The sequence below is a fragment of the Piliocolobus tephrosceles genome, chromosome 2 (assembly GCF_002776525.5).
Source record: "Piliocolobus tephrosceles isolate RC106 chromosome 2, ASM277652v3, whole genome shotgun sequence".
NCBI lineage: Eukaryota > Metazoa > Chordata > Mammalia > Primates > Cercopithecidae > Piliocolobus > Piliocolobus tephrosceles.
The window spans coordinates 121,458,070-121,484,071 of record NC_045435.1 but is presented as its reverse complement, the minus strand read 5'-3'; positions in this window follow the sequence as shown (position 1 = coordinate 121,484,071).

Sequence of the window (26,002 nt, the reverse complement as noted above, 5' to 3'; positions counted from 1 at the left end):
ACCTACAAAATGAGAGAAAATTTTTGTAAACATTTCATCTGACCAAGGTCTAATATCCAGCATCTATAAGGAACCTAAGGAAATTAACAAGAAAATACAGCAAACAACTTCATTAAAAATGGGCAAGGGACATGAACAGACACTTTTCAAAAGAAGACATACATGCAGCCAACAAGTTAGGAATAGAAAAACAAATATTGCATATTCTCACTTCTCAGTGGGAGCTAAATGATGAGAATACATGGATACATAGAGGGAAATAACAGACAATGGGGCTTAACTGAGGGTGGAGGTTGTGATGTGGGAGAGAATCAGGAAAAACAACTAATGAGCACCAGGCTTAATACCTGGATGATGAAATAATCTGTGCAGCAAACCTCCATGACACATTTACCTATGAAACAAAGCTGCACATGTACTCCTGAACTTAAAATAAAAGTTACATTAAAAAAATAGAAAGATGATTTTTCAAGAAAAGAATCTTTTGTCTTAATTTGAGTTCTTGCTATTTACCTTGCAATAGCAGGCATTTAGTTTTAATTTTTTTAATTTTTAGACTTGTAGTTTCTTTCAGTTCACCTACCATGAATATATAAGCATTTTGTTTTATCTAATCACAGATTATTTTACATTATTTTCATTGTTGTTTTACAACTATTTCACTAATGACTGTTACACATCCCTTTTCCAATAACTCCATAGCCTCATTTTCATATATCTCCATCTCTGATTTTACCATTTTTCTTGTGTACTCCTCTATTACCTTATTTAAATAGTCTCTTTACCTTGCCAGAAATTACATATCATTGCCTAATAACCTTTTCGCTGGCTATACTATACTTAATGTCCTCACATCTTTCCATGTACAGTTTATGTTCTGTGGTCAAACACTGTAATCACTCCTTTGCAGGCACTCTTAGCTATCTCAAAATATTTCTTTATATTCTTTTGGCGTACTCACTGCTTTGGATTCTATCTCTACCATATTTGAAACCTATAGCTCATCTTTACTGAAAAAATAACTCAACAATTCTGACATGCTGCTAATCAAATTGATGATCACTAATTGGAATTGAGTCCCCTTTAACTCCACGTGTGACTTACACTGTATTTTTTTCTAGTTCAGTAATGCATTCATTCTCCCTAGATTGCATCCTTTCAATCATCTAAAGTCATCACTCTATGAATTATTATATACTGAATTGTTATTCCCATTTATTTGTCTAATTCTCACCAGAACACAAATGTGCTTTTATTTATCTCATTGTAAAACAAGCAAACAAACAAGAAAGTGTCTTCTTGACTCTTTTTGTCTTTCCAACACCCATATAATTTTCCTCCTTCCTTTTATAGTAACTCACCTTGAAATATTTTCTTCCAATTTATTTTTAAACTCGCTTAGTGAATTCACTGATCTAATTCTCTCACCCAACACTCCATCAATATGCTCTTATTATTATTTCATCAATGTCCTACACACTGTTAAACCCAAAGATCAATGTTCAATTCTAATTTATTTGATCTATCAGCCACATATGACACTGATAATCATAGTATTGTTGGACTTTCTCCTTAGTTCAGCTAAAAACTGAGTTCTTGTCACACGAACATGAAATATTAGGCTTGCAGACACTTTGAAGAATGAGAAGGACAGGGTTTATTGGGTGAAAAGTGGGGGGGAAATGAGGGAAACAAGAACTTTCAGCAAAGCAAGAGTTCTGATAGTATGCTTCCTGCCTCACCAATTGATTCCCAGTTATCCCTCTGGAACAGGAGTCACCGGACTCCCCGCCACTGCAAATAGCACAAACTTCCAGAGGCTCCACCCCAGCGCACACTCCTACCAGTGCACACTCCTACCAGTGCACAGGCTGGTTGGAAGTTCTTTGGTGATCCCTTTATGCTTGGTTGTCTCAGTATCTTCCTTGAAACTTTTCCCACTTTTGGCTTCCAGGACACCACACTTTCCTTGTCCTCTTCCTAATTCTCTGACTACTCTTTCTAAGTAAATTGTAAAAGATGTTTCTCATCTCAATGACCTAAACATTTTGAGGGATCCCTAGTACTCAGTAATTGTACTTCTTACCTATCTACATTAGTTCACATAATGATGAAGTTTTAAATACAAATGCAAATCTTCTAAAATCCAGATATTATACTCAACAAAAACCACTCAGTGACCATGTTAAAAACAAGCAAGAACATCTGTATCTTGAGATCAAAACTCTTAACCAGGCTTACATTTTAATAAACGTATAGGCATCATCCTTAAAATGGTTAGTATCTACGTCATCCAATTTTAAGCATGTTAAGCTCTTTCTTCTCAGTTGAACATTGCAGCACATCCTATGCCAAGCCTCACAGTTGATCGTTTTTTTTTTCTTTCTAGAATGCTCTTCCTTTCAGTCTCATAACAAACTTGCACATTTGTTTTAGATGCTGCCTTTTGTATAAGCTTAGTAGCAGCCACTATTCCTGAAATCAAAATTCCTACCCCCACCATTTTCTTTTTCCCAATATTTTCTTTTTCTTTAGTCTCAAAATTAAATAAAACATATTTAATTTTCTTCTTAATCATTTTTTAAATCATTAACCACACTCTCTGTTTTTAATGTAAGATCCCAAAAGTCATAGCTTTTTGTTTTTAGCATCTCCAGTATGGAGAAAATGGTTGGCAGGTAATGGTTATTATTGAAGGAAAGAATGAATACATGAGTGATATTTTCCCCTCAGGATGACTCTCTCATGGTTATAAGTTAGCTACGGCAGTTCTATGCATACACAGACACAAAAATATCTGGAAGAAAAGGATAAATTTGTGCATATACTTAGCACAAAATATATTTATTTATCTCTTTTGGAATTGAGAATTATCTTTCCTGAGTTTTCTCAACAGACTCATGGCTTTCTGGCCAACATTCATTTGCATGAGTGTATCTACGTTAATTTTTAAAATTTTTAAATTGTTGAGACGATACCACTAAACATCCCTTCTGATAATTACAAAAACTTCAGATCATAAAAAATAACAGAGAATGGTTAAGAAGTAGAAATGTTTTAAATTGAAAAAAACAAACCTCTGGAAATAACTTATAAAACATAGTAAAATTCTTGAGAGACATACAAACATTTGGAGAATTCCTCCATGATGCATAAATATTACAATTACATTTTAATATAAAGTTTTTGGGGGGCATCAAATATTGTGTTTATTTATCATGTAGGTATTTTATATGGGTTATGAAACATTCTAAATACAAATGTCTTTATTTTTAAGATGAAGCATATTCAAGATGAGTTGGGTGTCAGTGGAAAGTTTTATTCTGCAGGGAGAAATATTTTCTCCTTGATATGATGTAGACTTGCAAATATGTAGTGACAATAATATACAAACCATATTTTAGTTGGTTTTACTATTCCTCCTGTGTTCTAAGCTGGCAAGGCACTTCTTTCTTGTCTGTGCTTCTACCACTACTGTTCCACCATTATTCTCTTTCTGAGTTATTGTGAAGACCAGGAGCCAATACATGAACAGTTGGCACATAGTAAGTGGGTCTTCAATAACTATTATCTATTGTTATAAGGATAATTATGTTTAGGCAACATTTATGTCAACCATGTCAACCAAATTGATCTTGACCTAATATTGTGTGCATGTGTGCGTGCGCGTGTGCGTGCGCGTGTGGGTGCACGTGCAAGTCTGTGTGTGAGACCATATGTTATTTCTATAGGGCCTATGGTGTGGACTTGGCAGAAATAAAATTGATACATAAATTAAAATTACAGAAATTATTAAGCCACTATTCTGGAACAATTATTTTCTGAGCCTTTTTTTTTTTTCCCAGACAACCATCTAGGAGTTAATTTCCCATGTGGAATATCTGATAACTGAGCTGGAGTTTCTTCAGATTTGTGAAGAGTCACATGTCATTTCTTCCTCTTGCCTCTCTCTTCACTTAGAATACTAATTGGTAATGATGATGAAACAGAAGAAAAACAAATTAAGAGAATATTTTAATTTCATATAGAGTGCTGCTGAGTTCACTAGGATAGTGCCTGTGTAGAAATTTAGTTTGTAAAAACACATTCTCAACATGACAGCTAGTGTAATATAAAAGATAGGTGACAGATTTGTCCCTGGGGTAAGATGGATGGAGTTTTATGTCACAGTTCAAGATTTGATTCAAACATCATGTGACCTTGAAACATTTACATAATTTTTCTGAGCTTGTATCTTCAATCAAAAAATGAACAAACAAAATAAATAGCATATGAAAATACCTTGACAGAGTATATAGCACATAGTCAGTTTTCAACATATATTAGTTTTCCTTAAAGTTTTTCACATTTTTTGAAATTGCTCCTCTACGATTTTTTTTTTTTTCTCAAACCGAATTTGGGTTGAGCGAACATGAAAAATTTTGATGTTTATGTATATGAGATATCTTCATGGAATTAGGGTTAAGATCTGCTTTTCAGTATACTTTGCTAAAAATACAACTGCAGTTAAAGACAATTTCAAGCAGACAAAATTGTGTATCAAATGTGTCACCTTCTGACTGTACAGTTTGATTCAAGGCTAGATAAATAGACAGATAACCTATTTATACCTAAAACACTTTTCCAGTAAATATTTCTTCAAAACGTGAAGAGAAGAAAATTTGAGTATTTACTGATTAGTACCCAATATGCTGCTGTTCTGAATTGTTCACTGAGTATCAATTCAACTATTCATAAAATTATCCCTGTATCTGTCCTACATTTCATTTCAAAAGGTGGAATACACTATAAAATTGTAGTTTTCTTCAATGACGTTCACAAAAAAGAAAAGTAATTACATGTACTTTGGAGAGACTGAAGAATCAGGAGATCCTAACCCAATCTAGGTGCTGCCAGATATGCCCAACCCAATTGTTAAGCTATCACTGCCCCAGTAAGCATATCAATACTTCTTACAGAATGAGAGAAAAATAAAAAATGCAGTCTTTTCAGTTTAGTAAGGTATAGTGATTTCTTGGTATATAACTCTGCTTTTCTCTGTTCTCCTGGGGTCAAGAACATGAAATAACACTTAGTAGCCAGGATCTGCCCCGTGGAAAGAGTGTCAGAAGAAATTTTAGTAAAGTGTTAATCACAGGTTTCTACATAAGAGCAGAAAGAATGCATACATAAAGAAACATGAATTGTATTTCAGAAATACTGTAGAACTATGAATTTTGGCCTGAAGATTTAGATGATCTTCATCTCCGGGAATATGTAGAGTGCTTTTTATTGATGAGACAGAATTGAAAGTGCTCATTAACTTGTGCAACACTAAAAATGGTGCATGAATGGGGGAAGTGAGCACAATCTATCACTCTGGCTAGTAATGAAGGTTACTATATGGTTTTGTGACACTGACTTACCAAGAATATCAAGTGTTATTTCATTACAAATTTCAACTTGTCCTGCATTTCTCAATGGATCATATTCAATGACAAATGATAAATTCAGGTTGCTTTGGAGATTCCAGATTCTAGATTACATGAAAATCTGAAACTATCCACCCTCTATAACTGAACTATAAGGGGTTACTTGTAAATAACGTTGCTTAATAAGGTATCTGATTTTCTTAGCACTTGCATTTTGCATATTTAAACTCGTGTAGCAATTAATAGAGGAGCAAAGAGATGATAGACACTTGTTTTTTGTTTTGTTTTGTTTGTTTGTTTTTTTCTGAACGGGAGTCTTTCTCTGTAGCCCAGGCTGAAGTGCAGTGGTGTGATCTCAGCTCACTGCCACCTCCGCCTTCAGGGTTCAAGCAATTCTCGTGTGTCAGCCTCCTGAGTACATGGGTAGAGGCACATGCCACCACACAGCACTAATTTTTGTATATATATATTTTTTTTTCTTTTTTGAGACAGAGTTTCACTCTTGTTGCCCAACCTTTAGTGCAATGGCAGGATCTCAGCACACTGCAACCTCTGCTTCCCAGGTTCAAGGGATTCTCTTGCTTCAGCCTCCAGAGTAGGTGAGATTAAAGGTGCTTGCAACCATGCCCAGGTAACTTTTTGTATTTTTAGTAGAGATGGGATTACAGGCATAAGCCATTGTGCCTGGCTGCCCTAGACGCATTTTTAAAATAATTTTAAGTTATTTTGTTATAACTAAAATGTTGAATATGTAGATTTTATAGAAATTGATAGCAATTACTTTACAACTAAAGTTCATTGTGAAAAAACATCTATTTTCAGAGAATCTTGTCTTTCAGGACAATTGAGGTCAAATAAAATCTAAGGTTGATGAAATACAGCTTTGTTGAAGATTTAATGAACTTACAGAGAAGTGTTTGTGAGAAGAAGAAAAAGAGGTTTATAAAGTTTTAAATGAATTTGTGGAAGCACTGATTCAATCTTATCAAAGAAAGCTTTCCTTATATAATCTAAAGTAAAGAAAATTCATCTTCTCTCTAGAATTACTAAGGCATTATTAATGATCCAGATAAAGGAATATCTAATAGTTGGCCAAGTTTATGCATACTAACATATATTGCAAATAAGGTGATCAATTTATCACATTTCATTGCTTTTATCTATTACTTAAAAGAATGCTATAATATATACTTTTTTTAAAATGGTTAAGAGCATAGATTTCAGGCCTTATTTATTATTTGATAATTATTTTGGCCTTCTGAGGAAGAAGAATTTCTAGAAGAGTATAGTTAGCTGTTGAAAATAGTTAGAGATTGGCCAGGTGCGGTGGTTCACGCCTGCAATTTCAGCACTTTGGGAGGCTGAGGTGGGCGGATCACCTGAGGTCTGGAGTTTGAGACCAGCCTGGTCAACATGGTAAAACTCCGTCTCTATTAAAAATACTAAAATTAGCTGGGCGTGGTGGCATGCACCTGTAGTTCTGGCTACTAGGAGACTGAGGCAGGAGAATCGCTTGAACCCGGAAGGCAGAGTTTGCAGGGAGCCGAGATGGCACCATTGCATGCCAGCCTAGGCAACAAGAGTGAAACTCCTTCTCAAAATACAAAGGTTAGTAATAAATTGTATTAATGAAGAGTCTCTTAATTGACTCAATTCAAAACATAAATATTATAATTGAAATAAATTATGTCTGTTATATGGATTCAGAGAAATACCACTGGATTCTCTTATTAACCTGGATGCCAAACTGGTTGATAAGTGAGTTAATAGTAAGTTTTTCCATTTTCTTTCTCTAATAATTCATTTTGAAAAGAGGATTCACAAATACATAATTCAAGTCATTTCTGCCACACATCTTTATTATGTTTATTAAAAATTTGATATTTGTAAATATATGCATATATAAACATACATATTCTAATTAGTTTGTGCTATTACATTTAGATAAGATAACCATTTAAGCCATATGTGTTCATTTATTTAACTTTTCTGTTAATGTGTTTTCTCAGTCATAATTATATATGTGTACACATTTACATTTATAGCTCAAAAAGTGGCATAGATTAAATTGACATAAATAGTCATTGCTTTCAGTTCATGGAAATGCAACAAGAATTCTATCTGGGGCTGACAGTCTGTTCCATAACCAACTTGAGTATCATGTCAAATGTTTATCTTCTCATTTTAAATTGAGAGCTAGTGTTCTCTCTTTTCTAAAACAGAATACATACTAAAATCCATCTCAGCCTACTCATATCAATGATCATTTTCTCTTTGCATGACAACCTTATAATGTGGGGGGATGTCCCAAAAGGATGAAAGATTGAAAGATGGGAGATGATGCCCCAAGAAAATTTGATTTATAATATATATAGTAAAAATAGAAGAGTGTAGAAAGTAGTTTGGAACTGAGAAATAGAGAAGAGCTTTAATTATTCTAGAAAATAAAAGGGAAATGTATTTATAGAAGATGGAGGATTTAAGAAAATTAAATATGTACAGATAAAATTCACTTTCAAATTTTATTAGGGAATCGAGAATGAGGTGCTAGAACAACAATAACAAATACATAGATATCTATTATACTCATTTTACTGAAATAAGTAGAAAATAGGTCTGCCCTCCTGAAAAGAGCTAGATGTGAAAATCATTCATTTGGATTCTCATCCTTGTTTTATGATTCCTAGATATACATTTGAACAGTTTATTTTGGCAGTGCTGGTAGTGATACTCATTGAAAACTCAATACTTTCTAGGACCAAAATACATGCTTTATATAAACTCGAAAGTTCTTTCAGCTCTCAAATTCTAAAAATGGTAAACGGACACTTGCAACATAAAGGGACAAGAAAAGTGACTACGGTTTTTATAAGTATTTATTGAAGACTATTGAGAGAATGAAAATCTTCAAATAAATACATAAGGATTAGTAGAATTTAATGATGAGATGCCAACATCTAAATAAACAGGTCAAGTACATAAGTGAAATTGCATCTCTGGTGAATTTAGATGGACTAAAACTCATTCTAAATAAAATTTATGTATCATTTGTAAGCTCTGATTTCTAAATTATCTGGATTGGAAATTCACTTCCCGTATTGAGTAATCAATTCCTGAGTTTTTGCTTTTCACCCAGTGTGCTTATTAAACTAAATACTCATGCAACGACTTGACTAAATACAATGTGTATCCTGGAGATTTGAATTTTAAAAGAGCCACTTTTTTTTTTTTTTTTTTTTTTTTTTTTTGAGACGGAGTCTCGCTCTGTCACCCAGGCTGGAGTGCAGTGGCCGGATCTCAGCTCACTGCAAGCTCCTCCTCCCGGGTTCACGACATTCTCCTGCCTCAGCCTCCCAGGTAGCTGGGATTACAGGCGCCGCCACCATGCCCGGCTAGTTTTTTGTAGTTTTTAGTAGAGACGGGTTTCACCGTGTTAGCCAGGATGGTCTGGATCTCCTGACCTCGTGATCCGCCCATCTCAGCCTCCCAAAGTGCTGGGATTACAGGCTTGAGCCACCGCGCCCGGCCTAAAAGCCACATTTTTATACTGAATCAGGTATCAATAAATTATGGAGTAGTACTCAAAAACTCAATGCCCTATTAAGGTAAAACTTGTAATATAAAAAACAAGTATTGTCTTACGTTCTCAAGCTCCCTGCAGTTTCAGTTTGAGAGACAGGATGTTGATTTAAATGTTTGGAATGTGTCTGTTTAGGAAGGAAGAGCTTTTCATTGCGTAGTTGTATTCTTTTTACTGTTCCCTATTTAATAGTCAACAAATACTTACAGAATACTCAAAATATCGAGTTATTCTTGCCTTTCTGGGCTAGTAGGAGAACAATTTGAAGCTTTTTTACAATCAGTTGGAATCATGTGACTAGTTCTGATCAATCAAATATAAAAGTGAAAAATGCCACTTTATGCTGAAGCTACGAAAATATCTTTCACAATTATCCAGGAGTCTACTATTTACTTCAGGAAGGGAGGAGCTCAGGAGTTTCTGTTGCTGAGGCTAAAAGTCATCATGCAGAGCAGGGTCCCACATTGCTATGCACAGGACTGATGGAATAAATGAAAAATAAACTTCTGTTGTCTTGAACCACTAAGATTTGGGGGGGGTTCAGATAAGGCACTGTACCCTAACAGATGCAAATGCTATTATGTATGTGGCATAGTTCCAGGTCTTTGGAACTCATTGGATGACAAAATGAAATAAAGAGCACTACCCTGCTGAAATTTACTATATACAGGATCACAATACTTGTAGTAAATATATTGGAAATAAGTAAGTAGTTAGTGAAGGGGAATGAAGAGGAGCATAAGTAAATAATATTTATGTTAGGTAGAATAATGCACCTACAAAGATACCATGTGGTTATCACTGAAAACTATAAATATTTTACTTTACATATCTAAAGGGACATTACAGATGTGATTAAATTAGGGACTTGAGACGGAGAGATTATCGTGGATTATCCAGGTTGGCTAAATGTAATAATGCTGGTCCTTATAAGAGGGATGCTGAGGAGTCAGACTCAGCTAGGAGATGTAATAAAGGAGGTGTGATAGAGGTTGGAGTAATGCAAGCACAGAAGCCAAAGAAATTGGTGGCATCCGGAAGCCAGAAGAGGTGAGAAAATTGATTCATTCCCAAAGCATTGAGAGGAATGCAGCCTTGCCAGCCTCTCTGAGGCTTCTTACTTCCAGAAATTTCAGATAATACATTTGTGTTGTCTGAAGCCACTACATGTGTGGTAATTTGTAGCAGCAATAGAAAAGTAATGCAATGGTATATCTGAAAATAAATGTTACAAAACCAAGTAACCTCACCTTCCTGACAAACTATGCAGTTTTCAAGAATGGATAATGTCATTGACTGACCTTGCAGTTAATGTGATAAAAGCCTTGGATGTGTTGTAAGAAATACCAGTAGTTCTTTCTACTATTCAGCTACTTTACTCTTAACATACGCAGGACTGTTTCTTACAGGAAGGCCGTCAAGCTCAGTCTACGTTGTCCTCCTAGTATTTGCTACCTTTCATTAACTTTTTTTTCAATTTTGCTTCTTTATTTTTAATTGACAATATGGTGTATATTTATGGAGTCCAATGTGATACTGGTATATATTATAAAAAGATTCTATCAAGCTAATTAACACATCTCTTACCTCACCACCTTAGCACTTTTTTTTTGTGGTGAGAATGTTTAAAAAAAGTGATTCTTTTAGCAATTTTGAAATGTACAATAAATTACTATTAACTGAACTTGGAGTTTTTATAACAGCAAAGATAAGTTTAGATCTTAAAGGACTGACCCAGAGTCACAAAACTTATGTTAGAGCTGGTACTACAACCAACCTCAGTGCACAGCATATTTCATACCACTGATTTGTGTTATAAATGTATTATTTATCTGTAACAATCAGGCCATTATGATAGTATCCTGAAGTTATTTGTTGTTGGTTAAAGGACACTGAAAAGTAAGTAAACACCTTCATGTTTTATAATACAATATTGCTTTGACCCAATTTTTTTCTCTCATAGTTTATAAGTCAAGTATATATGGGATCTGAACTACTTTTCAAAGAATCTTTATGTGTAAACTCTACTATTAAAATAGCATTGTTACCTCTACATGTCTTACGAAACCCTATTTTAAATGATGATGTAAGAGCCATGCTAAACCTACATTTCCTATATTTCCCCATAGTGTATTAAGAGCAATAAACATCAGCTGTCAAAAAAAAAAAAAACTCTGAAATCTACACCATGAACAGGATTTCAATTACATTTAAAAGATAATTTTCTAAAGGGTCAGGCAAATGGATTTGAGGGCCCATGGCAAATCTTATATTCATGACCTTCACCACTATTGGAGTAACCTGAAACATACTTTGTTAAAATTATCCAAAAGTCCTATGTGTAACTTTCCGCAAATGAATCCCAGGCAGAATAAAGAATCAAAAACGACAGAAAAATTATTTGTGAATACAGCAAAATTACTGTCTTCTACTGAGAATAAGGGAAGAGGGGTGAAGACAAATGCACGGGCATTGTTTGAGTCATATTCTGGAAATCTGTTCACAATGAACCACTAAAATAATCTACAGTCTAAATTATGGAAATATTTTGCTTAAAAATACTCTACCTGGAAAAAACGATTCTTTTTCCTGTTAATCTTAGGAACTCAGTCTTTTGAGTTTCCTCACCATAAGACGACTTAACCACCTTTAAAAGTGACTTAAATAATTATAGTAAAACATGTACAGGTATGTCAGTACCCTGAATTATCCAACTCTTACCAAGCTTACCACACAAAAAAATGTAAATCAAAGAAAACAATGGCCATTGTTCATTGAGATCCTTTCCAGAGTCTGTCCTGTTCCTTTGAACTAGATCTATGCATGTGCTAGTGCTGAGCTATCTTACAGTATAGAAATTTGAGTATTAAGCATTTTAAGCAAAATCATTCACTTTTTCTTAAAGCAACATCGATTTTAGGAAGAACACAAACTCTGTAATGAGTTTTCTCTTTCCTCTAACACCAAACTGAATTTATACAAGATGGTTTTTCTGCAACTGTTTAGTTCCATTTCAACTTTTAGACAGAAAAGGACCAATTCATGGGTTTTCACTTTGAGAATGAGCAAATAAAAAACTAAAGAGGTTACAAATTATTCAAATTTCTTATAGCCTAAGTTACAGGTCTATTTTTAAGGGCTCTCATTGATATGGTAGCTAAAAGATAAATTAAGCTTTTGTCCTTATAAATGAACCATTTCATTCAAAATTGATTGTCTTCTTAAGAAATTAAATTAGATTTTGTCTAATCTGAAATTAGATTTTGATATGTACCTGAATTACAAAAAAGATCCTTAATTGGTCTGACATTTATGGTTTTTTTATTCCTGCATATATTTTTGATAATTCTAATTGTGTTCGGATGTACATATGTACCAGGATTGGCAGCAATCACAATTTGCCATGGAACTCTTTACAACTTGTTTTTGAAGATGCCATGGGGTTTTTGGGTGTGTTTTTAAATTCATGTATTTTACAAGGTTTGAAATGTTTAGGCCCCAAAGACTAACTATATGAATAATAAAAACGTGGATTCTTGTGACTTGTAAAATCCTGAGAAACATTCAGCTTATAAATATGTAAAGAAGATTCAACAACCGCAGCAATCTTACAGCCTTACCAGATGTCCTTTCAAAGGACTGTTTGGAAGCTTTCTTTTATGCTTTCCCCTTTTTATTTTCTACTGCCTGAAATATCAGGAAAAGGGCAAGTGATTACTTCACATAGTTTTCTTCTACATATGAAATATTCATGAGATCTGTTCTTACTAAAAGTTTACATTTGCTCAGCTGGTTTGACATCTTTTTGGGGTCTTAGCCTTAGTGGCTTCATTAGATCCCCTGGAAAGAGATTTACTTAGCAAATAGAAACTCAATTTAAATAATACATATGTCTTATAAAAGACCTTTATAGAAAAAGTGTTCTTCTTTCTTAACTAACATTCAAATAAAAGTAAATTTTAACACTTTGACTGAAAATTGGCCTCCTCTCACAGAAAAGTCCTTTTATTGTAAACAAATATTAGAATTGTTTTCTCTTAATTCTATACAGTTAAATTACATGATTCTTTATCTCACTCATGCATTTATAGAAATCTTAAAAATTACCTTTTTATTCTACCTTTTGTTTAGTCTCAAAATATTAACAAAAATTTATGTTTAAATGGTATGAGTTTTATATTTATGTGTAGTATAATGCAATAAGATAAAAAATCAATATTCTAACATATTTAAATGCAATATCCTTAGTAAATGACACATCCTCTCTGTCATATGCAAGATACTACTTGTAGTATTTCATGATAATGTTCAAAATAGATAGACGTATAAAAATCTTACTTTTTATGTAAAATATGTTATTTTAATTTTAATTACAAATATTTTCATAGTAAACTCCCTGCCTTGCAAACTAAAATTGTACACATGTATTTCAACACTTGAAAGAGGAGTTGGTGAACTTTTACTCTAAAGAACCAAACAGTAAATAATGATGGCATGCAGGTCATAAGGTCTCTGTTGCAACTACTCTGGTCTCTAGTAGCACAAAAGCAGCCATAGAAAATATGTAAATGATTGGGTGTGGCTGTGCTTCATTAAAAATGTATGCACAAGAAAGAATATGGTTCTTGGACATAGTTTGCTAACTTCTAATTTAAAATCATGTCAAATGTATGCTTAGTATCTTCTAAAAATATTAATAAAATTCAAATAATCATATTCATGTTTAAGAGTAGATTGGCAAAATGTGGTATGATGCCTCATAAAATATACAGACTTCTGATAATTTAAACAGCATGCTTCCACATAGCCTAATATTCAAAAATAAAATCTTGATCATATATGTCATTATGATTTAACCATTTGTTCTAAAAAACTTTTCTCTAGGACTATTATGCAATAGGCCAATAAATTCACTCTTTGCATCAGAAAATTTCTCTACACCTATATATAGAGAGATAAATATTCTAATATAAGAACAATAGATTACTAACATAAACAGCTAACTAAACAAGTTTACTTATTAATATTCCATTTAAGAGCTTCACTCTGCTGTATTCCCCAATCTTAAATTATTATGTCACAAAATTTACCCAATCTTAGTGTACTACCTAGTAAAACCTGCATTAGGCCACCTGAGTTCAGAATCTAAAACTTTCTAAATATCATTCCCTGATTTTTTTTCATACTGCGATGCTTTACTCATCTGACAAAGGGCTAATATCCAAAACCTACAAAGAACTCAAACAAATTTACAAGAAAAAAACAAACAACCCCATCAAAAAGTGGGCAAAGGATATGAACAGACATTTCTCAAAAGAAGACATTCATACAGCCAACAGACACATGAAAAAATGCTCATCATCACTCGCCATCAGAGAAATGAAAATCAAAACCACAATGAGATACCATCTCACACCAGTTAGAATGGCAATCATTAAAAAGTCAGGAAACAACAGGTGCTGGAGAGGATGTGGAGAAATAGGAACAATTTTACACTGTTGGTGGGATTGTAAACTAGTTCAACCATTAGGGAAAACAGTATGGCGATTCCTCAAGGATCTAGAACTAGATGTACCATATGACCCAGCCATCCCACTACTGGGTATATACCCAAAGGATTATAAATCATGCTGCTATAAAGACACATGCACACGTATGTTTATTGCGGCATTATTCACAATAGCAAAGACTTGGAATCAACCCAAATGTCCATCTGTGACAGACTGGATTAAGAAAATGTGGCACATATACACCATGGAATATTATGCAGCCATAAAAAAGGATGAGCTTGTGTCCTTTGTAGGGACATGGATGCAGCTGGAAACCATCATTCTTAGCAAACTATCACAAGAACAGAAAACCAAACACCGCATGTTCTCACTCATAGGTGGGAACTGAACAATGACATCACTTGGACTCGGGAAGGGGAACATCACACATCGGGGCCTATCATGGTGGGGGAGGGAGAGGGATTGCATTGGGAGTTATACCTGATATAAATGACGAATTGATGGGTGCTGATGAGTTGATGGGTGCAGCACACCAACATGGCACAAGTATACATATGTAACAAACCTGCACGTTATGCACATGTACCCTAGAACTTGAAGTATAATAATAAAAAAAAAAAAGATTGTTTTTAATGCTCTCTCTTACTATGATAGGTCTAATAAATTTAGCTCTAGTTTACCAACATTTTGTTTGGTAGTCTTTTGGGAATTAATAGTCAATACCACCTACATATGAAAAAATAAAACTCTTTCATTTAAACTCCACACCAAATTACTAAACTTGAGTTTAACTTTCTACTAAGAGCCTCTAAATTTTAAAAGGTAATAAATAGGAGCTTTCCAATACCTTTTCTCTTTCTTCTTGGTAGAAGAAAATTCTTTGGGAGACAAAGATGGGCAGATCATGAAGTCAAGAGATCAAGACCATCCTGGCCAATATGGTGAAACTCCGTCTCTACTAAAAATATAAAAATTAGCTGAGCATGGTGGCACATACCTGTAGTCCCAGCTACTTGGAGGGCTGAGGCAGGAGAATCACTTGAACCTGGGAGGCATACATTGCAGTGAGCTGAGATCGTGCCATTGCACCCCAGCCTGGTGATACAGTGGGTGAGACTCCAAAAAAAAAAGAAAGAAAGAAAGATAAAGAAAAAGACAACGCAATGTATCAGAGGGTATGGTGTCCTGGGATCCAAGAAAATTTTTACTTTATTTTATTTTTAGTAGAAGGGAGTGAAAAATATGCAGATACCAATGATAGCTCCACAGTGACTGGGACTGAATAATGGAATTAGCAACATGCGTAATTTGATTACCTTTAGAAGACTGATTTTAAATAATTAGTGGGATAAAGTCTTGGCTGGAATGAGTTTGAGAGAAAATGGTATGAAAGTATTTGGAGAAAGACTGGTAATGCACTGTTAGGGCAAGTGGAATTTCCTTTTAGTGTCAGAAATGACATCATATTTGTATGCTGATGGTAAGGTAAATTAAAAAAAAAAGTTGGTGGGATTGTAAACTGGTTCAACCATTGTGGAAAACAGTATGGCGATTCCTCAAGGATTAGAACTAGAAATACCATATGACCCAGCCATCCCATTACTGGGTATATACCCAAAGGATTGTAAATCATGCTGCTATAAAGACACACGCACACGTATGTTTATTGAGGCACTATTCACAATAGCAAAGAGTTGGAATCAACCCAAATGTCCATCAGTGACAGAGTGGATTAAGAAAATGTGGCACATATACACCATGGAATACTACGCAGCCATAAAAAAGGATGAGTTCGTGTTCTTTGTAGGGACATGGATGCAACTGGAAATCATCATTCTCAGCAAGATATCGCAAGAACGGAAAACCAAACACTGCATATTCTCACTCATAGGTGGGAATTGAACAATGGGATCACTTGGACTCTGGAAGGGGAACATCACACACCAGGGCCTACTATGGGGAGGGGGTAGCGGGGAGGGATGGCATTGGGAGTTATACCTGATGTAAATGACTAGTTGGTGGGTGCTGACAAGTTGATGAGTGCAGCACACTAACATGGAGCAAATATACATATGTAACAAACCTGCACGTTGTGCACATGTACCCTAGAACTTAAAGTATAATAACAATAATAATAATAATAATAATAATAATAATAATAATAATAATAAAAGGTTATGATATAGGACGGAGGGAGATATCCAGAATAAGAACTTTAATAAGATGAGGGACAATGACATTCAATGCAGAAATGAAGATACATGCCTCAGGTAGGAGTCCTATGAGTCCACTTGTGGCAATAGGAGGAAAGATAGGTATCTTTATGAGTTTAAATATGTGCCATGGAGAAAATGTGAAGCGTTTTTTTAAATTGCTTTTATTTTTTAAATGAAATGGGAAATGTGTATATAAGCCAAGAGTGAAGAAGAAGGAAGGAAATGTTGGAAATTTGATGACAGTGGAGACAATGTAAGCAGTCTAAAACTGTGGAGAAATGAATAGACCAAGAAAATATACTGTAATTGCAGGGCAGGTGTGTGGACGTGAGTTTAATGTGACATTAGTTATCATATTACCCGAAGTCTAGTGAGGCACTTGGCACATAGGAAGTCATCATTAAAAATCTGACTAATAAATGAAAAAAAGTTTGACTAGATAACAAATTGATATCATAGAGACAATCTTTACATGTTATATTTCCTACTTATTCTTGTCATTCTAAGGCCCCTTTTTCCTGCTAATCATGGAAAGAAAAATAACGATTTTATTATAGTTGTCCGGGAAGCAGACTCAGAGATCTTAGTAAAAGACGCTTAATTGAGAAGTGTTTCTGAGGAAGAATTGAGCATAGGGCAATTGAATTGGTATGTATTTCCAATGAAGGGTTCAATTGATTCTAAAAGGAGCTGAAGTGCACCTTCAAAGTTGTGGCAACTAGGACAACAAGGTCTGTGGAAGTTAATACCCATTTATTAACTGATCATTGGATATAGAATGCCCAGGAATGTGTGTAATCTTGTTCAAGGCTACACTCTTTGGCCTAGGTTAATTTATGAAGAAGGACTTAGATACCAGATAAAGATGTATGTTAGGAAACTTATCTTAGATAAATTTTGCTTATTACAGTCTCTAGTGTGTTTTATTCCAAATGCTTTGTAATGTAATTTCCTCTCATTCTACAATGGTGACACTTAATACCAAACTTTAAACATATATTCAATCTAGGGTCTAAATATAAGAAAAAACAACAGTAGTCATCCAGTTAGATAAGGATAAGATGCTTACTCTATCTGTCCAGCAGTTGAAAGCAAATAGTCCAAATATCTGATTCTAGCTTTTCTAATTCTATTTCTTAAAATTATTATTAATAATAATATCTAGTTGTGGTCTGCTAACTTGATTTCACAACCCCCTAATGGATTTCATTTGCCATTGGAAAAATAATGACTACAAACGAAAGGAAGAACACACTGACTCTATTCATTTACTAAGAATTTGAGAAAGTTTCTGTGCACAGATTTTGTCCATAAGTAAGGTGATCATAAAAAGTATCCTCCAATTTCAGATCTTTTTACAGTAAACAAGCACAAACCAGGACTGTTCCACAATCTGTAATGAAATCTTTCCTTCACTAAGCAAAGTCAAGAGTCAAAGCAGAGGAAGTCACCAGTAGGGTCACAGCAGTTGTTTATCCTTCTCCCTTGCTTTTATGTTTTGTGTCTTGTGTTCAAAGTAATAGGATAATAGAGAGAGTTTAAGGATACTTGACATTTAGTAGATGCCACTAACCTGTGCCTTCTATTAGCTCAGATAAAAAGAGGGGAAAACATTGATTTTACCATAAATAGTTAAAATCAAGCCTAAAACAGAAAGTGTCAACCAAATCTAAACTGGAGAAAGCCACACTTTTCCCTAAAATAATGTGCAAATAAGCACTATGTCACATATATACACACATATGTGTCACATATATACAGAATACACATACATACACATATGCACACATACATAGAGAATTTCAGTGGACTATCGTATATACATATGCATAGATATACATGATATACGATTCCAGCTTTTCTGTTTTTTTAATTACATGTATGTATGATATCCCATTGAAACACAAAAATTTGCAAAGTCACATAGAAGCTATCTTCAAGAATAATTATGGAACAAAAAAGTGACCAAGCAATTTAATTGTATCTCATTTCTCAAGCTTCTGGTTTGACTGTTACTCATTTTCCTAATTCCTCATATAAATCTTACATACTTATTTATTATTTTGTTAATATAAAGTAGGTTTAAATTTTTACGAATTTTAAGCCACTTTATTTGGTTATTAAACATTTCACAGGAAGTAGTTTGAACACAGTAGGGTACATCATCATCCTCTCACCCACAAGACCATATAACTGTGTATTTCTACCTAAATATTTTCAAAGGGTACTAAAATCTTTAATATTGAACTTTTCTAATTTAAATGTAATTTAAATGGAACAGAAAGGAAAATAAAAGAAATATATTTAGTAGAAAATAATTAAAGCCAAAACCAAACATATATTTTAGAAAACTCATCAAATAGGCAATTTAGACCTTTAAATTCAGTACTATCTTTTAGTCAAAATAAGGAAGAGAGATGCAGAATGAGTTCCAGAAGAATGTTCTGGAAAAATTAGAATTTTAAAAACTAACACCTCATATGTGACATGAAGTAGTATATAAAATGAGTATTCAGTCACGCCACTGCTTTTCTTTACTGTGAAAACAAGGTTTTTCAGGTGTCTTTCATATTTGATGACACCAGATTGAGCTATGAATTTATTACATATACCTCATGGTTATGACTATTTAAATGTTTTCTTTAAACAACAGTAAAGAAAACTGGGGAACTATATCACTTCCATAATGGGGTAAAGTTCTATCATATATGTTTATATTTATACTACACATTAACATATAAACACTTGCAAAAAATATTCCCACTTACAGCTTTTTTGCATAAGAAACAAAGATGATTTAGTAATTCATTGTGCGTACCTTAAACATTTTAAAACTTAGTATGCTCAAGTTCACATGTAAACATTTGTGGCTCATTTCTGTTCTCAAAGTGTAAATTATCATCCTGAGAGATGTAATATCTGTCACTTTACTCTGTACAGTGGCTACTCTTTTAATAATCAAAAAGTATTGAATAATGTGATTTTTTTGGAGAACAAGATTAATCTATTGGAGGAAAATAATAAATATCGAAATGGTAAGGATTATAGAAAATTACGTACCTTATTTTGCAGTACCTATTATAAAATAGAGGAGAATTGAACAAGTTTATCTCTCATAATTTTTCAGATATAATGGATCCTAGAAATATGGACTTGTCCTCATTTTGTATAAAATGATGCAATAACTTTGCATTATGAATCTTTATAATAAATAATTTTTAAAAATCAGTCTGCCTTTCAGAATTTATTCCTAATTTCCTCTTAAATTAATATTACTGCTTAAGGAAATTTAAAAGCAAATTATTAAATATAAAAACACTCAAATTAAGGCAGCTCTCCTAAATTTTGGAGAGAAAACTATAAGTAAATGAGGACATAAAACTAATATTAAACCTTTAACCATCAATGTAATGATTTTAGAGAATTTAGGAGTCTTTGCATGTTTATACAAAGCTCCTTTTTTTTTTTTTTAATGTATTTATTTATTTTTTTTTGAGACGGAGTCTCGCTCTGTCGCCCAGGCTGGAGTACAGTGGCCAGATCTCAGCTCACTGCAAGCTCCGCCTCCCGGGTTTACGCCATTCTCCTCCCTCAGCCTCCCGAGTAGCTGGGACTACAGGTGCCAGCCACCTCGCCTGGCTAATTTTTTGTGTTTTTTTTTTTTAGTAGAGACGGGGTTTCACCGTGTTAGCCAGGATGGTCTCAATCTCTTGACCTCGTGATCCGCCCGTGTCGGCCTCCCAAAGTGCTGGGATTACAGGCTTGAGCCACCGCGCCCAGCCACAAAGCTCCTTTTTTAAAAATAAAAATACAGAGCAAAATTTTAGTTGTTGCTTTTGTAGTAGAATAATTGTTTTTAAATGCTGGCCAAACACTAATTTGGAGAGGAAAAAAAAAGTAATACTGAGTCACAGGTAATTTAGCTTATAAAGTGTTTCTTTCTACTATAGTTTAATAATGATACATTTTCACTTTAAAAACGTGCCATGAAACTTTATAACAGGAAAAATTCAGTAACTCCTCTTTCTAATAAAACAGATTTGTAAAGTATCATGAGCCTAATAAAGAGCTATACTCTAACAATTCTTTAGGAAAAAAGAGTATTTATATCAACATTTATTCAGCTTAAATACAGAAGCCTAGGTATCCATCAGTACCATATACTAAAACCAATATTTTATTACATATTATGAAAATATATTTTTATTACCTTTCATGAAAATTAATTAAAATATAGTATTATAATTTAAAATATACACTGAGACCTATTCCAAAACTTATGAAATTGGCATCATAGGTGAACAAGGGTACTGGAACATTTTTATTTTTACTTTGTATTCATATACCTAGCTTTAAAATGTGATGTCTTCTTGTCCTAATTTTTAGCCAGTTATATTAAATCAACACAGAGAAGACATTAAGATGAAAATTATAAGGTTTTTCTTAACCATTATAAAGCAATAGTTTTGTCTCTTGAGGCTTTTAAAAATTACCCCCAGAAAAATGATCATCTTAACAATGGCAATTATTTTCTAAGATAGCACAGAAAATTCAGATATGTCCCTGTGAGATTTATAATTTGAATTAATTTGTATATTGCTAATATCATTTATAAATCTTTGTTTACTATTTGCAAAAAAATTATCAGAGCAGTTCGTTGCTAGCTTAACCTGTGATAAAAATGAGATGACTCAGAAATATTAAAGTTTCATTATCTTTATCTTAATACTGAATGATGTAAATATCATTCCCACAGATAGAAATATTTTTTATTCAATTTTTAAATATTTTTAGTAAGTATAGGGCATTTATTTTTAAAAAGTAACAGCCTGTGGGACTGAAGTTTCCGTGGAAGTTGAAGAAATTTGTAGGCCAGAACAAACAATTGCAGTTGACAAACTCTTCTACCAGGAACAGTTAGAAAACTTGTATCTAAGTCCCAAATCACTAATTTAAAGATATTAAAGTCCTACTGGAAGAAGGAGAACAAATGAGTCTAAAATATTTTTTAAAACAGAGATAGAAGCTGACAATTTTAAGCTTTTTCTCACTGGGACATTTGCAGATTCTTATAATAGGCTGGAATCAGAATAGTGGCTATACTTAGGCATAAGCCCAAAAAACTATAAATGGATTATGGATCTAAATGTAAAGTTAAATAATCTTCTAGAAAAAAACTAGCTAAATAGCTTCATAATCTTGGATTAGGCAACACTTTCTCAACAAATTCCCAAACAATAATAAGACAAAAGGAAAAAATAAATAAACAATAGTAACAACGTATAATACATTGAAATTTATATTTCATCCAAATAAATGTATTTCTATTTCGCAAGATGAAACTAGAAAGAAAAGCAAACAATGGGGTGAGTAGTTTTTTTGTATTACAAGAAATACATTGTGTAAATAAATAAGAGAAAAGAGGATATTTACTATGAACATTGCAAAACACATGTGAAATATGCTAAACTTTATATAAACCAGAATGCCTGAAGCAAAAAAAAACAAACAAACAAAGCAAAACAATACAAATGAACTAACAATACATCTTGGCAAGGATATGAAGCAGCCAGAATCCTGATGCACTGCTGATGAGAGTGTAAATTACTAAAATCTCTCTTGAAAATTGTTTGGTAGCATTTACTAAAGCTGAACATTCACATTCCCTATTATCTAGTAATTGAATTTTTATGCATATACCTTCACAAAATCCATACAAATGTGTACCAAAAATTATAAATAATTATTTCCATAATAGCACTTGCAAAACATTGGAAAGTACTCAACTGTTCATGAGTAATAGAATATACTGTGGTATATTCACAAAATACAACATAAGAAACAATACAAAATAAAAGTACCACCAACACATCACGGAGATAATGTTGAGAGAAACAGCAGCAAAACCAACAAAAACAGTAAATCAATAAAGTGGCAGCCATGCAAATTACATCAATATGATTCTTTTTAATTCTACTTATTTACATATAAAAGTAGATCTATTTCATTGATATGTTATAAGTAAGGATCATGGTTATCCTTAGAGGAGATACGATGGAAAGGGTTACAAGTGATTTTCTGGGGGTGCTAGTAATGTCCTATTTCTTGATCTGGAAAATAGTTACAATGTGTGTGCATACTTTATGAAACTTTATCAAGCTGTGTACGTGTGATTTTGGCATCTTTTGGTGTGTATGTTATGCTTCAAAAGGGTTTACAAGAAATAACTACTTTTAGCATGTGTTTATTTGCAAGAAATAAACACAGAGACACAGAAACACACACATACTACATCTGACCATATATAGCCTGTAGATAGCATTCTTAATAATTTTAAATAGTTGCAGATGATGCACTGAGGAAATGCTGAACACTCCCTCCCAGAAAGAATGCTCATGCTTCTTTTATCACTTCAGCAAGTGAACAATTTTATTGGGTATGATAACAGGTGATACAGATATAAAAGTGACAGGAAAGTGAGAATTTCAACACTCAAAGTTTCTACTGTGTTACATGGACAAAAGTTCATTTGGAATACACATATTTGTCTCACTCAGTGGTTATCTAAGTGTGCCCCCAGGCCAGCAGCTTCAGCATAAGTGTACTACTCCCAGACCTACTGAAACCTGAAAACCAAGCTCTGGGTGTGGGTCCCAAGCATTTGTGTTTTAGCAAGTAATTTTGAGGCATGCTTGCTGACTTTTAAGATCCACCAATAGAAATAAAATGACAGGGACACTACTTGTCCTTTTCCTTTTCATTTTTTTCTTTTATCCATTTAACACATACTCAGGTACATTGTTGTTGATCAGTGAATAGTCATTGAATGAATAATGTTTATATTAAATGCTGCATAATTGTTGAATTGCATTTAGTTAATTGTATCCTACATAGAGAAATGAGATTCACATAATTTGAATAATTTTAATGTTTTAAAATTTTACTTTGATAATCATGCACTAACATGAGTAAAGGAATGGAAAGAGAAAACTAATTTTTAGGGGCATTTGAGTAGCACATTCTCATAGAGATCCTGATCCTTGAGAAATCGCCACACTGTCTTCCACAATGGTTGAACTAGTATACAATCCCACCAATAGTGTAAAAGTGTTCCTTGTTGGGGTCCACATGTTTCCTAAACAAAGGAATGAACACACAAGACAACACAAGGCAAGACAAACATGGCTGCCGCCCCGAAGGGCAGGCTCTGCTTTATTTTATACCGTTGTTTGTGGAATGCTGCCAAGTCACAAGACACATTGTTGTTTTTCTGACCTTTCCCTGACTTTCTGGATTTTCAAGATGTTTATACATAAACCAGCCCCCAGGGTCTGCTGTTTGCAGCTGGCTCCTTTGTCCTCCCTGTTTGCAGGGAAGGAACGCCCTGCTTCCTTTGCAAGAGCAGTACTTATCCGGAAGGTCTTATTTGCGGGCACGTAGTCCTCTACAGTTCCTATTTCTCCACATCTTCTCCAGCACCTGTTTCCTGACTTTTTAATGATCACCATTCTAACTGGTGTGAGATGGTATCTCATTGTGGTTTTGATTTGCATTTCTCTGATGGCGAGTGATGATGAGCATTTTTTTCATGTGTCTGTTGGCTGCATAAATGTCTTCTTTTGAGAAGTGTCTGTTCATATCCTTTGCCCACTTTTTGATGGGGTTGTTTGTTTTTTTCTTGTAAATTTGTTTGAGTTCTTTGTAGATTCTGAATGTTAGCCCTTTGTCAGATGAGTAGATTGCAAAATTGTTTTTTCCCATTGTGTAGGTTGCCTGTTCACTCTGATGGTAGTTTTTTTTTTTTTTTTTTTTTTTTTTTTTTTTGCTGTGCAGTAGCTCTTTAGTTTAACTAGATCCCATTTGTCAATTTTGGCTTTTGTTGCCGTTGCTTTTGGTGTTTTAGACATGAAGTCTTTGCCCATGCCTATGTCCTGAATGGTATTGCCTAGGTATTCTTCTAGGGTTTTTATGGTTTTAGGTCTAACATTTAAGTCTCTAATCCATCTTGAATTAATTTTTGTATAAGGTGTAAGGAAGGGATCCAGTTTCAGCTTTCTACATATGGCTAGCCAGTTTTCCCAGCACCATTTATTAAATAGGGAATCCTTTCACCATTTCTTGATTTTGTCAGGTTTGTCAAAGATCAGATGGTTGTAGATGTGTGATATTATTTCTGAGGGTTCTGTTCTGTTCCATTGGTCTTTGTCTCTGTTTTGGTACCAGTAGGAAAAGAGGAAGTCAAATTGTCCCTATTTGCAGATGACATGATTGTATATTTAGAAAATCCCATCATCTCAGCCCCAAATCTCCTTAAGCTCATAAGCAACTTCAGCAAAGTCTTAGGATACAAAATCAATGTGCAAAAATCACAAGCATTCTTATACACCAATAATAGACAAACAGAACCAAATCATTAGTGAACTCCCATTCACAATTGCTTCAAATAGAACATAATACCTAGGAATCCAACTTACAAGGGATGTGAAGGATGTCTTCAAGGAGAACTACCAAACCACTGCTCAATGAATAAAAGAGGACACAAACAAATAGAAGCACATTCCATGCTCATGGAGAGGAATAATCAATATTGTAAAAATGGCCATACTGCCCAAGGAAATTTATAGATTCCATGACATCCCCATTAAGCTACCAATGACTTTCTTCACAGAACTGGAAAAAACTACTTTAAAGTTCATATGGAACCAAAAAAGAGACCACATTGCCAAGACAATCCTAAACCAAAAGAACAAAGCCAGAGGCATCACACTACCTGACTTCAAACTATACTACAAGGCTACAGTAACCAAAACAGTGTGGTATTGGTACCAAAATAGCTGTCTTTTTAACTGTAGAGCATTCTGTTTTCAAAGCCTGAAAAATCATGTGTCTTCCTTCTAGGTCAAGTGTTTGTTTCACTTTTAATTGCATTTAGTCAAATCTCTGGTGACAAGTCTGGTTAAGAGAGTCAAGTTTTACGTGGCAATGTGATTTTACTCAATATTTTTATTTATTTATTTGTATGTTGGTCATAAATTTGGTGTCTGTTGGGTTGAAAAAAGTTGAACACCATGTTTATGTTGCTTGTGAGTCAAATTGTCACTACTGTCTTAGGCTTTCTAAAACTATTTAGGCTTTCTTCTTTGGCAAAAGACTTCTCCATTGTAGGCTCTCTTTGTCTCATAAACATTAATGTACCTGTATTAATTAGTTCAACCATTTTGGAAGACAATGTGGCTATTCCTCAAAGATTCAGAGGCAGAAACACCATTTGACTTAACAATCCCA